This window comes from Choristoneura fumiferana, chromosome 12 (assembly GCF_025370935.1).
Source record: "Choristoneura fumiferana chromosome 12, NRCan_CFum_1, whole genome shotgun sequence".
Taxonomy (NCBI): Eukaryota; Metazoa; Arthropoda; class Insecta; order Lepidoptera; family Tortricidae; genus Choristoneura; species Choristoneura fumiferana.
This window is the reverse complement of record NC_133483.1, coordinates 6715161-6729950: the sequence shown is the minus strand read 5'-3', so window position 1 is coordinate 6729950 and position 14790 is coordinate 6715161. Positions and strand designations below refer to the sequence as shown.

At 35.5% G+C, this 14790-nt stretch overlaps 1 pseudogene; it reads left to right on the top strand.

The window, feature by feature from the left end:
• Positions 1-1272: 1272 nt before the first annotated feature.
• On the top strand, positions 1273-11356 carry LOC141433668 (uncharacterized; annotated as a pseudogene).
• Positions 11357-14790: the final 3434 nt, after the last annotated feature.

Below are 14790 nucleotides of genomic sequence, written 5' to 3'. Positions count from 1 at the left end.
GGTATAGTTATGTTTGCTGACGACAGTCTTTTACTGTTCAAGGTTAGTAGAAAAGATACCGACTTCATTGAGCCCAATGAAACCCTGTCCGTGATATCCGCATGGTTTGCTGCCAATAATTTGTTACTAAATCCTAAGAAAACTAAATGTATTAAATTCTCGTTGATAAATTCATCTAACTCGAATTCAGTTTCTAATATAAAGTTAAATGGTCAACTATTGAATTTGTAAAATCAACAGTATTTTTAGGAATAACGCTCGATTCTAAACTACAGTGGGGACCTCACGTCACAGCAATCGCAGGTAGATTGAGCTCTGCTGCTTTTTGCAGTTTGGAAAATACGGCAGCTAACCGATGTGGCGACGGCACGGTTGGTGTATTTTGCTTACTTTAATAGCATTATTTCGTACGGCCTTATTTTATGGGGATCTGCTGCAGACATTGAGTCAATTTTTATCTTACAAAAGAGAGCAATTAGAGCAATTTATAATTTGAAGACGCGTAAATCTTTAAGATCTTTTTTAAGGAAACAGATATCCTAACCCTGCCGTCGCTTTATGTTTTTGAAATAATCATGTATGTTAGGAAGAACATATGTGATTTTCCCCACTAACGTCGATAAGCCAAAAGCTACTAGAAACACAGGGAAGCTTAAAGTTCCATCTTACAGACTGGCTAAAACCAAAAAGTCTTTTCTGGGAAATTGCATACGTTTTTATAATAAAATTCCAAAAAATATTATAAAGAAACGGATACAAAATTCAGATCTATTGTCAAGAAGACATTAATATCAAAGGCGTATTATAAAGTTAATGATTATATCATGGACAGGGATATTTGGAAATAATTCCGATCCGCATTAGCGATCCCTTCAATAGCGAACTACTGTGTTAAAAATAAAGTTGTGTTAAAACTTGTGATGTTTAAATATCATTTAATAATATTGTAAATCTGTTTTAAAAAAAAATATATATATATACCTCGTTGAGTTTCTTGCCGGATTCTTCTCAGCAGAGTTTTTCCGAACCGGTGGTAGTTTTTTTTTTGACATTCATAAGTGCTTGTTATAGCCTAAATTGAATAAAGATATTTTGACTTTGACTTTGACTTTGACATCTATTTTTATTCAAGTTTTAAGTAAAATTGTTGAACATAAACTTCAACTTAAACAATAAAAACTTAATAATAATAATTAAAAACTAATATAAACTAAAAAAGGCCCCTGTGGCATGGTTCCGAGAATGCTGGCAGCATTTCCTCGCTGTATGGCGATGCCAAGACGCTGTGCGAGGAAGCTGCCAGCCCTCTTGTCTCCGGTGGCGTCGACCAGTCTCTTTGCCAGTTGGCTAAAGAGTTCCCTTGCGCCAGGGCCCCACGGACCGAGCGTCTTGACGCCGAAGGCAATGAAGTTGTATCCGGCACTGCGCGGCCCTGTGTATTGTACCGTGGAGATGAGACGGGGCTAAAGTGTCCACGCAGGTTGCGTCCCACACCAGCACCCGACCCATTTTCCACGGTATTAGGGACATTCCATCCGGTCCATTCGTTTAGTAATTTTTAAGTTTACCATGACTTTGTTGCAGAGCCGCCAGAGTGGCGCCCAAAACTGGTGTCGGACCGATCCTGGTACGGAGTGGGTTCGAGTTTGCGCGCCACGTGCGCCGTGCCGCCCGCGCACCCGCCCCTAACATTACCTTCGCACTCAACGGGAGGGAGGTAAGATGCTTCAAATAATAATGCTGTGCTACATTTAAATAACTCAAATTATCGGCAGCATCGCCGGGTGGCGTCGTAACAATTCGATTCCTACTGGGTTGCCTAAATTTTTTATTGGCAAACCTACACTACCTACGAGGAGTTTCACCCGAAGACATCTATCTACAACACGCCTATCACTCTCCGGTTTGCCTATCGAAAATGTTTACACACGTCACTGGTGCCTGGAGACAAGATGCCTGCGCAGTCATTTCGCACTAGTTCAATGAACAAATGATATCTAGAGTAGTTACTCTCACAAATTCATTTTTTATTTTAACTTATCTTAAGCTGAATAAATACGTTTTTATTTTGTCTTCCTTGCCAGTCCACTGCCGTCTAAATAGAACTCGGAGGTCGAATTTGGACTGAAGGACACACGCAGACAGACGCACAACAAAGTTATCCTTTAAGGGTTCCGTTTTTGCTAACTGAGGTACGGAACCATAAGTTGCTCCATTACGGTGCAAATCTTGTTATCCTCGCAGGGAAGCTAACCAGTGTCAACTTTAAGCGGATTACGGACGGATTGGTGATTTATTTCTTATTGATCTGTTGTGGCTAAGAAAGTCGTATGAATGATCACGATTGTAGTACAAACGGTACAAATAAGTATAAATGCTTATTAAAACTTCTCACTCATCATAGTAAAAAAAAAACTTGTGTAAAAATAGCGTGATAAGTCCCGTATATGGTATTTTGACTATACTAGAAATGCAACTGGAATGAAAATCTTTAATAACCATCGGAACTTATTAAGTTGCTTGATAGTACTAAGTTCAAGAAGTTCAAAAAGGAACTGAAAAAATGCCTGATAGATGAATGTTTTTATAAGTTAAATGAATACTTCGTATAGCAATACTTTAGCTAGAAACTGATGTTTGCGTAATTGGGATGTCCCAAAATCTGACAACATATGATAAATCGAAAACCATTTGGAGAAATAGGCTTCGTGAAGCGTTTTCAGAAATCAGATTCCAAAAATGTGATAAACTGATTTAAATAAACAAAATTTAAGTAATGACCCTCATTTGACCCCTGGAGTATCTCGTCACAAAGGCAGTTATAAAGCACGTCTACACTCTTAAGCAAATTGACAGTTTGCAATGTTCCTGTCCTGCTTATAATAGCAAAGAGTGACAAAGATAGAACTTCAATCACATGATGCGCAACTGGCCTTAAACATCGTTATCGTAAAGTCCGAAATGTATACGAGTATTTCAATGTATTTTTACAAATTAAATTATTAAATACTATGTTACAAGTAAATACAAAATAATTTAAATATCAGATTTTTAAAAAGATATCTATTTATACTACTAGCTGTTTCCCGGAGCTTCGCCCCCGTTGTAATTTTTCTAAATTTTCCTCCATAAACCTTCTCCTGACAATAACGAATACAACAAATAAAGAATTAGCGAAATCGGTCCAGCCGTACCCGAGTTTTGCGCTTAGCAACACATTTTACGATTTATTTTTATTATAGAGAAGATCACACCATTAAATAAACAAAGGAATAATCGAAGCTAAAAGAAGAGAAATAAAATAAAACTATTTGTCATGGTTAATTTAGGACCCTAAACCGTGCTTGAATTATTGTCAAATTGTAATGCCACAGATTATGTTATGTACGACCTGAATTTTACCAGGCAATGGCATGTGGCTGTCTCACTGTGACGTCATCCAGCGTATTTCGTAAAAAATGTATAAAAAAATAAATACTCATCCAAATTCAAAATCAATGAAAATGGTATCTTAAAATATCCTATTCTTTCCAAAAATAAGATAAAAACTATAGGTTATTTTTTTTGGTGCATCCCAATTAAAACATTAAGTAAAGCTTCGAAGAATTAAAGCCGATTTAAAGCAAATTTATTCAGAAAGAGGCGAATAAACATCCGCGTCAAGATTGCCGATAAAGCTGGCCGCAGATAAATTGGTTTTCAAGCAAAATGATATAATTGAAAAAATTAATGAACTGACATTTTGTATTAAAATTGTAAATAAGCACTGTCCGCTTCAAGTCACCCAGTATTTGACGAATTCGGAATGACTTTTCCAACTGAATTTCAATGAACAATTTACTTTTAAACGAAAATTGTACTGATGGTTTCATGTTTATTACAATTACTAGCTTTGTCTTCGGTATTTTTTTGACATTTGAAAAGTACCTATTCCGAAAAATTTGGTTTTTGGCCATAATACGTATTAATTAGATTTCTAGGTCAATCTGTTAATGATTTTTAATGATTTATCTACCTACATCAATTTTTTTTTCAAGATTTATAAAGAACAATATACTCATTACTTGGAATAAGTAACCCAGGGTCACTATTTTTAACCGACTTCAAAAAAGGAGGAGGTTCTATGTTTCAATGTTTTTTTTTATGTATGTTGACCGATTACTCTGTCAATTGTGCACAGATTTTCAAAATTATTTTTTTTATTCGAAAGAGTATTCTTCTGAGGTGGTCCCATTGTCACCAAGTCAAGATTTGATGATGTGATCCTAGGGAAATCGAAGGCAAACCTCAAATTTTATAGGCACATTTTGGCATTTTTAGCATTAAGAAAAGCATTTACATTCAGAAAGTATCATTTGGTAACCTGGACCTGATGAAGAAGACCGTACATAGATGACCAATGGAACTCGTCGAAGCTAAGTAATGCTCGCTCGTCTATAAACGATCATGATTAATATACCTAGGTAAGCGACTAAGAAGAAGCTTAAAGTTAATGATTCTTTTGAACTGATCTGATGCTGAAACCAGAAGGTAGGCAACGGAAATCTGTTATAAACAACGTAACTAAGTCGTTTTTGGGCTTAATGGAATTGTTGTGAGATGTACTGTTGCGAATCACTTAAAAGTGAGAAATAAAGATTTTTTTTAACAAAAAAGTAAAACCGACTCACAAAAACTAGAACCGACAAAACCATGAAAATAATTTTCTACCAGTCTAAAGTCGGTGCCTCAGCACGAGCCAGCAGGAGTGGACCTATAATCGTCTACCTCACGTATATTGGGCTTCATCACTCCTACTAGCTCGTGCTGAGGCACCGACTTCAGACTGGTAGAAAATTATTTTCATGGTTTTTTTGTAGTCGGTTCTATTTTTGGTTACTTATACTTTTTTTGAGTCGGTTTTACTTTTTGTTAAAAAATTCTTCTTTCTAGTTCTTGACAAGGCGACCTTATCATTGTCATACTTGAACTTGATTTGAATGGCTGTGCTGGGCACAAAGAATATCTTCAATACTATTGAAAGTTTTTTTGCGCAAATACATTGAAATACAAAACAACACACCCTTTCTCACAAAATAGTGACCCTGGGTTACAGTGAGAAAGGGTGTGTTGTTTTGTATTTCAATGTATTTGCGCAATAAAACCTTTAGTAGTATTGAATATAAAATATTCTTTGTGCCCAGCACAGCCATTCAAATCAAGTTCAAGTATGACAATGATAAGGTCTCCTGTCAAGAACTATGATCTGGGTACGGACCTAGAAAAAAACCGGATATTAAAGCCTTTTCTACAAACCCTATGGCGAAAAGCGAAATATCAAAAGACTTGACGACATCCTGTTAGGTATGTTACATGTTAGTGGTAGGGTATGTCCGAAAACTTCAAAGAACACGTTTCTGGACACCTATGTTACCTACTGAATAGTGAATGTTATAGATGATGAAAACAATATAAGTTAGTAAATTGTAATTTCTTTGAAATACTCGTAGTTAAAAGTTCGAGGACATCGGCAACGGAAAGAAAACATTTGATATATAAATGAACTTATTAATTAATTAAATCCGTTCAACTTGAAGATAATATCGAAAATACTAATATATATATAATATTGAAGATAATATTGATTATTATTATTGTTATCTATTTAGAACAGTCAACTACAATGATCGATACGGGCAAAGTTGGAAAAATATGTATACATGCCCTTATTTTTAAGTCAGTAGAATCGTGTATACGAGTAGGAACAAATTATTGTAACTTTTGTTGTATCGTTCCTAATGTAGTTGACTGTACATTTAGGTACATCGTAAAACATTACAGTTTAAAACTAGTCACACCTACTTTGTCATTAGTATCATAAAACATAGATACTTAATTTTTTTTTGGAATAAGTAACAGTTTTAATGATTCACGGTTAATTGCAAGACATAGGTAGGTTCCACTGTACATATATAAAATATATTTATTTGTTACGTGATGTACCTACGTGTGATCATGATGAGTGCAACTGCGTTAAAATATCGGGAATTCATTGATTACCTACATCTCGTAACAAATATATCCAATTCTTTGATACATAGTTAGAACGAACTCACACACAAGTACTCTTTTCTACCAAAAACCTTGAATAGAGTGAAAATTGGCAAGACATTTTCCTAAGTCGAGCTTCGCAGGCCGAGATGGCGCTCTTTAACGACCTTACTGCAAGCTTTTTAGCTTACAAAGCTAAAATGGAAACTACTTGGTAGAACGTGTCACCCCTTTAGTTTTATACCGTTAGAATGATACCTACTAGCTTTTGCCCGCGACTTCGCTCGCGCATAATTAGTATGTAGTTTAAACCTTGTTTGATCCCACAGGAACCATACATTATTTCGGGATAAAAAGTAGCCTATATGTTGATCCAGGGTATAGGAGTATATTACCTACCTGTATGCCAAATTTCGTTCAAATCTGTTCAGTAGTTTTTGTGTGAAAGAGTAACAAACATCCATCCATCCATACAACCTTTCGCGTTTATAATATTATGAGATGAGATGGTATGAGAATGTTATGACATGAGATGAGAAGATAAGATGAGGAGAGATGATAATGAGAATGAGATAACATGGGATGGGATGGGGTTAGTGGGACTAAAGCCAAGTTAGTTATATAATGAATGCCATAGGTATGGCATAGGAATACCAAGATGATATTTGGTACGTTTACAAAATTTATGTTTCAAATTCGTTTGTTAAAATTAACCTTTTTAACCCCCGACGCAAAAAGAGGGGGTGTTATAAGTTTGACCGCTATGTGTGTGTGTCTGTGTGTGGCACCGTAGCTCTTAAACGGGTGGACCGATTTAAATGAATTCATTTTTTATCTGAAAACAGGTTTTCTAGCGATGGTTCTTAGATATGTTTTATCAAAATCGGTTCAGCCGTTTTTGAGATATTGAAATTTGAAGTGACAAACTCGGGGGTTTTTTATAGATTAATTAGTCTATTCCATTAAGCCTAAGATTAAAAGGGTGTGGAGTATTTTTTTGGGTTTAGAAATATATGTGACTACACTATACTTGTAGAGTTATTCATTTTATACCAAGATCGAAGATATTAAGCTTCTACATTGAACATACATCGAAGGAATAGTTTTTATATTGAACATTCACACTTATTCTATCCGCCGCGACTGTGTGATTCAGAGGCCTCTGGCCTAGCTTTCCAAGGTTATACTACTTCAGCCCTGTAACCGACCAATCAATGTTGACCGCCAAGCGTGCGCGAATGCTGATTGGTCGGTTCAAAACTCGGTGCACAGTTAGTGAAATTAGCGTTAATTAAGCTGGAAATAAAAGTGACGGGAAGATGCGGCGGCGCTAGTTAATGTTTCTTAGAATTAGGTTTAATCGATAAAAATCCCTTATTTCTACTAAACGAGGTCGGTTTACCTACTACTGACATCATAGGACATTAGACGAGCACGTCAAATTCAAATTTCTCGTAGTCAAATTCATATATTTCTTGTCCCGTTCATTTTCTTTAAGTTATTTTGATGTTAATTAATATTGTGTAATTTGGTAAGTCAAGTAAATTGGTTGGAAAAGTTGTTTGTTTGTTATTTAATTCTAGTTAGTAAGTAGTAGGTATAACCCCTCTTAGTTAATGGTAGTACCTACATAACTATATACACAAATCGGTCTAGCAATTATTTAAATTAGTTTATACTCGTAGATAGGCGGTACAATGGGACTGTCAATAAATTCAGTGTTTAATCATTAGGTATCATTTATTCGAGGCCTATGTATGTACATACTTTGCATATTAAGACGTTCGGTTTAAAAATTGTCCGGAGCCTGTGATTCGCATTAAAATGCTTATTTAAGTGGCAGTGGACAGGTTGGGAACACGGGTCCGAGAGAACAATAGGCAGTTACTTCACTTTGACGTCGCTGCTGTTTTTGCCCGCTGCGTGGGCGAGTTCATTAATCACAAAGCAGCTCTGTCTAAACTAGATAAGCTTTTAGCAAACCTCCCTTTATCTGTGGCAGATCTCGTCTGTTTTCCGGCCGTGACCTATTTCACCTGAAGTATATTTCTGATTCCGATAATTTTGTTTCAGATCGATTTGGAGTCGTTGGTGCACGAGCTGCCGGAGTGGTTCAAATGGGACCTGCCACCGAAAGCCGAAACGACGACGGAGCAGGCGGAGGACGAAAATTTCAATATCTTCCATGATGAGAGTAACATACAGTACTTGGATGAGTCATACATAAATTTACATAAGGAGGAGATACGGCGGGCTCCGAAGGAAAGTCCTAAGCTGGTGTTTGAGAGGACGGGGCCGGACACGAGACTAGTGTCTGTAGGCGAAGTGGCGTTCGTAGTGCGTAACGAGGCGTTCGAGCGCGGCAGCCTGCGCCTCACCTGCATTGCCAGCATATACAACCTGTATGCGGCGCGCGCAGAACTAATCTTTGATATGGAGCAGCCAGAAGTTGCTTCTGTTTTAGGAGTACGTAATTGTGCCATAGGTGAGTTAAAGTTCGAAAGAGCAATACCTAGGTATTTATTACACAAATTCTTATTCAGATCTCAAGTAAGTATAATACACATGGAATTAATTCAATGAATTGAGTTAAACGTTTGAGTTTCTGTGACAAATAGGATACCTACCGTGTTAATTTTATGCAAAAACAACCATTAAAACGGTTGTTAGCAAACCATTAAGATCTGAAAACTTTAATTTTATGTAATGTCCTGTGAGTTCAGAGTTTTAAGCTAAATTGAAACCAGGAACAAAAATGGACGAAAAATAAGGAACATATTTTTATCTTCGATTTCCACAATGTTTATGTTATTTTTTTAAGAGCGACTTGCTTATGTGTAACCCTAGTCTGCTTACATTATATTTGCATTCTTTAAGCCTGTACCAGTATATGTTTTGTGCCTTTACTTTATTTGATGCGAATGAGTCATTGAATTATATAGGTATAAATAGATACGTAATGCGTAGTTGATAAAAAGTATTATTTTGGTATAGATTATATTTTTAATAAAAAAATATTGTGAGTTTAAAAAAGTCTGGACAGTGACACCAGTCTGGATTTGTTTTTTGCCTTCGAGTCGAGATTTCTTGCATCGGCCATCCGGCATTTGGAGTCAATAGTGACACCGACCTCAAAAAATGCTTAACGTAATTTTTAGTTTATATATTCCCTTCTCTTATTATATAATTAATTCGCATTATTGTGGCTTGTGTGGCTTGTCTGTAAGTGATAATTATAAGATAAAAAACCGGCTAAGAGCGTGTCGGACACGCCCGAAATAGAACGAAATAATATTACGATATTGCGAAAAAATGAAGTACTTAATAGTTTTCTAAGGATTTCGCATTTTGTACGGAATATTCCAAGTTTAGGTATATTTTATACCTTAGCCTGCTATTTACTCTTAAACTACTAATAATTCTCAAGAAACTTTGTTATAGTTTTCCTTGTAAGTTTGATATACTTACTACCATCCTGAATTTTTTCAAATTTTTCCACCCACCGGTTTAGATTTTAGAGTATACAACGATGAGAAAAAAAAAACACCCCACTTTACGTCTATGCTATGGGAGGAAGGTATTCTAAAAAAATTTTTTCTTGAATTTTTTATTGTACCATTTTGTCGGCATAGTTAACATATATATATTCGTGCAAAATTACAGCTTTCTAGCATTGATAGTCCCTGAGAAAAGCCGCGGACGGACAGACAGGCAGACAGACAAACAGACAGACAGATATGGCGAAACTATAAAGGCTCCGTTTTTGCCATTTTGGCTACGGAACCCTATAAAACGATTGCCTGAAAAAGCTTGACTAAAAACCCAAACTCAAAAATAAAGACCGCAAAAGTTCCAAATCAGTTCTATTGCATCCCCTGCAATAAAATTTGAGTTGATTTATCTTTCACATTTAAGTCAGCCTAGCAAGCCACATTGGGGCTAAGTAATGCTAAAAATATAAATTATCTAAATATTCTTTGCAAATATTTATTTTTTATCTAATACTTTCAAATGAATGTTATTTAAACGACCAATTCTTTATTTTAGCCAAGATCGCCATCACCAGTGCAAAATCGACATCGAGAACTATACCTACTTATTTCCAAATAAACCTTTTGGGGCTTGCGTTTCTGTTCCCTTTATCTGAGCAATGTTCAGATGGATTCTTATGTTCAATGCCTGATTTTCTGCCTTACTACATCCAGGTTTTGATTACTTTATGTAATCCACCCGATAGCGAGCTATCTGGAAAAAATTGGCCAATGTTACATACTTATGTCAATATTTTTAACATTCTGTAATAAGTCCGACCTACCTTTTTACATGGAATTATTTACGTAATCTGCCTGCTTAAGTAATGGTATTAAAATTATTTAGTCCCTTTTTATGACCCTTCTCCGTTTTGTGTGTTGTTATTTTGTTTGTAAAAATATAAGTAAAAGAGGTTTTCTATGTAAATGCTTCTAACAAATAATAATATTACGATTTTGTTCCAGATTCAACTAGTTTCAGCAAATGGCGGATACCGGTGTCCGTCGTGTCACTTCTATATCTCCTGCGGTAGTCATCTTCACATCCATTGAGTTATTAAGTACAAATTCAGTCTTAAGGCCTCCGTAATAAATGTGATTCTCATTTTGTACAAACTCATTACACATATCCAAAAGTATGAATTTATCATCCGTTTAGAGTCTAATTGAAGTTGTTTCGTTTTATACCAAAAATGGATCTTTTAAAATAGATATTTAGTATTAGTCGTAGGTCAAACTGGCCAAAGTATAGATTACATATTTAGTGGTATTGATGGAGAGAGCGTTATTAAATAAATAGATACATCTACATTTCAATCATATTTAGCTAATAAAATGTGATAAATACAAATGACTCATTGTATGAACACGGGTGCAGTTTTTTTTTTATAATTCTGCGTTAGTGTTGGTGCCAGTGAGATTTGACGTCTGTTTTAAATGGACATCTCTGTCTAAAAGATTGTACATAAAGCATCACCGAAAAAGGTTCATTGTAAATGAACTGGATTCGTCACTGTTTCTCTTGGCTGTTCTAAGCCACCCTTTGTTTCCTATTTAATTTTTGGAACAATGAGTAGCGAAATAGCGAAAGACTGATGGATTAAGTGAACTTCCTAAGCATTTAATTTTGTGCAACGTAACATTTTACCTAAAAATTTATCTAGATGGTCTATGTTTGGTTTAGATAATACTTATAGTTTGTATTATGGTAATAATGAATATGTAAATAATAAATAACACAGATCTATGTAAATTGAAATAATTACAAATTAGAAATAAAAAGATGTTGAAATTAAGACCTACTTTTACTTGTCCTTATTCCGTATGAAATAATTTGAAACACATGTTCGAAACACTATTAAACTACCTGCCTATGTAAATAAGACAAAATGTGAAATTACTGGCACTTGAGGTATCCCATCTTAGGCCTCTAGGTTGGCAACGCATCTGCAATACCCCTGGTGTTGCCGATGTTTATGCGCGGTGGTGATCTGTTACCATCAGGAGACCCGCTTGCTCGTTTGCCATCCAGTAGAATAAAAAAAATAAAAAAACAAGGAGGAAATAAAAAAAGAACTCACGTAAATGTTCAGATTGAGATAGAATATAATAGTAAATTACGGCGATATGTGCAAAACAGGGACCGTTTACTTAACATTGCACATACCTAGGTTTTTTTTAAACCTTAAATTGCTAGGTTTTCATTTGCATAAGCAGTCACTTATTTCGAAATACTATATCATAGCCCATCTCACTCGCACTGGACTCCACCATCTAATTGATTTGCGTAAGAATTGCTTAGTAAAATAAATGTCAACATTAACTGGCAATAGAACCAACAAATACGCCCTCAATAGTCGGCTATATCGCGGACTTATTTCTTGCGCTTACAAAAATAACTGAATAATTTCCCCTTGGAAGAGTTCCACCTAAGCCTTAATCAATCATAGTAGGGGATGGAGTCCACAATAAACAGTAGGAATACCGCTATTATCCTCGGAGAAAATCATTTATTGAGGAGTTAGATTGTTGGGGGCAATGGATTATTCAGCTTAGGGCAAATGACGAGCCATTTCATTCACTTTATGCTCTGAACGACTCCCATTACATATCATTTTTAAAATAATATCCAGTCCATCTTACCTGCTGTAGGCGAGTGGCTGGAATTCTATTTAGACGTAGCAATGGACAAGCTTTTTAACTTGTGTCAGAGAAAATAGGAAGGGAAAGACAATAGTTATTTGTTACAAAGTTTGGAGTCATTGATCTGTATTTTAGATATGACATAATCGTAAATAGTAAGAATTAAATGAGGGCATAATTCTAAGGTAGGTAGAGTCGAAAAAACTGAATCGCGTACCAGGGTGAGATCTTTTCATAATAAATTTCGCTATAATTTCTTTGGCAGAGATATGGAATGTCAATATGACATCAGTAGCACAAAGGTTCCACCCTGGTACGCGATTTGGATTTCTGGACCTGTACGTAAACTGCTTAAACACAGCACAAGTGCACAAGTTCGTATGGAAATTTTTAATTCAGGAGCATTCAGTAAGGCCGACAAAAAATGAGTTTAAAAGTCAGAGAAATAGTGGACGCTGCCATACAATATTTTAAATAATATATGTAATACATAAACCCATAAAACTAAACCAATAATAAAATAAACTACTGTCACAACTACTGTTTATTACATACAAATATATATTTACAAGCATACAAATTATGGATCATAGTTATCTGAAATAAATTATATTTTTTTATTATTTTACTTTTTATAATACCTATGAACAATACATTTAAATACAATTACTTACTGCAGGAAAAATAGCATAATTTGGCGGCAAAATATGTACATCAATGAAACATTTATACCTTTATCTCGGCACTAGAAATGAGTATCTCGTCTCGAAGAAGTCGTATCGTACTCCTACCAAAATAGGAGGGTTCTCAAAAACAAAGAGTAAATGTCACATCTTCTCAAGCCTTCCTTCAACGAACAACGATGAACAATATATATATATATATATTTGCTCGACGCAACTAGCAACTCCACAGGTCGCCTATCTGCAGACTAAGTTCGACGGCTATTCAAAGCCCGTGATCGATCCGTCATCGGTCTGTAGGTAAATTACTTATTCCAGTCGATCGTTGAACATCAAGCACACAACTGCAATCTCAGTTTGAATACTCTCAAAACTTCATCCAAGAATCGATTGGATTCGTTGCTAAGTTATGTATATTTACGACACTGATCACGACTGTCGTAGAATACCTAAAGGATAAGCGTTAGATGAGCAACTTTAGCTATTATCACTCTTAAATAGAATACAATGTATTATTTTTGATTTTAGTTAACTTTAATAGATAATTTCTCGAAGACACTTAGTGGCCTAACTCTTACTAGCTCTTACTCTTTAAAAAATAATCAATAGTTCGGAATCCTCGATCTGCGGATTTGATTTGCACATGGCCGGTTTTTTTCTTAATAATATGAATTAATTTCACTTGATGCTCTGTTTCCTGCAAATAGATTTATATGCATTAAAACTTAGTTTATTTTAAAATCAATATTAAGAATATTAACGAACCATTTATTTTTACGACTTGTTTTATCACGACTCGTAGTTGAAACAATTAATCCTCCCGAGTGCACTCAAACGTACAATCGTTAACTGAAAACGCATCTTCCGATATTTCCAATCGCGCGGAAAACAATAAACAGGAATTATTATTTGGTAGCTACATCGGCTCGGCCCGGCTCACAATGAAGCCAACAATTTATTTTCCATTACTTTCCATTGTCGGCGGCCGTTGCGGCAACGCAAAACCAATAACAATCTGTTACGTTTTACAGTCTAAGGCTTTTGCCGACCGACACTATTGTCCGCCGTACTTTACACGACCGCTCTTTTCATTTGCTTCGTCACTTTATTGGACGAAATCCATTACGCGGCAAGCTGTCACCATTGAATAACTCCGTTACCCGGCTTAAACCTTTCTATAAAATGAAAGAGTTCTTAACGAAGTCTTTACTTTTAGATCTATTTAGACTAAAAATTTTTGCTGATTCATTCATGGAAAATTATGAATGGAACAATCCTATCTCTTAAACCACAAAGCTGGCGACGCGATAGACGCATCTTCTTCTAACTATTTATCTATGACTAAAGAGCATATCTGCATATTCTTGCTCAGTTTATAAATTGTTCAGACTATATGTACATATATTGCAGGCTTATATGCTAATACCGTCCAGATTATGAGCTTGTAACTATTCAATTTCATTAAACCTAATCCGTTCTGCTTATTAAAACCAAATCGTAGTTAAAAGCTAGCCTTAGGTAATCTGTCTCGTAACAAATTTTAAACTAGGCCACAACTTGTAATGACTACCTAAGCTTAGAGATTTGATTTAGTTTGAAATTAAAATAGCTAGAGTCTGTAGGTAACATGTAATGAAAGATTAAATGAATCTTTAGTCTTAAAAGCAAAGTTAAAGTTTGAAGGGAGGCGCCGCGGGGCCGCGTGGTCGTTGGCTGACTCCCTAATGGATAGTGCCTGTACCATAATTTCAACTTATTGTTAAACAAAGCCTTTAAGGAAATGTGCCGAAGTTAGGAATAATTTTTAAAACGCAGTAAGCGGACAGTTACAGGTTGCTTTGTCGCATTAACTTTGAGTTTTTAAATTAAGTATTGAACACTTAAGCCAACCTCGGAGACCACTC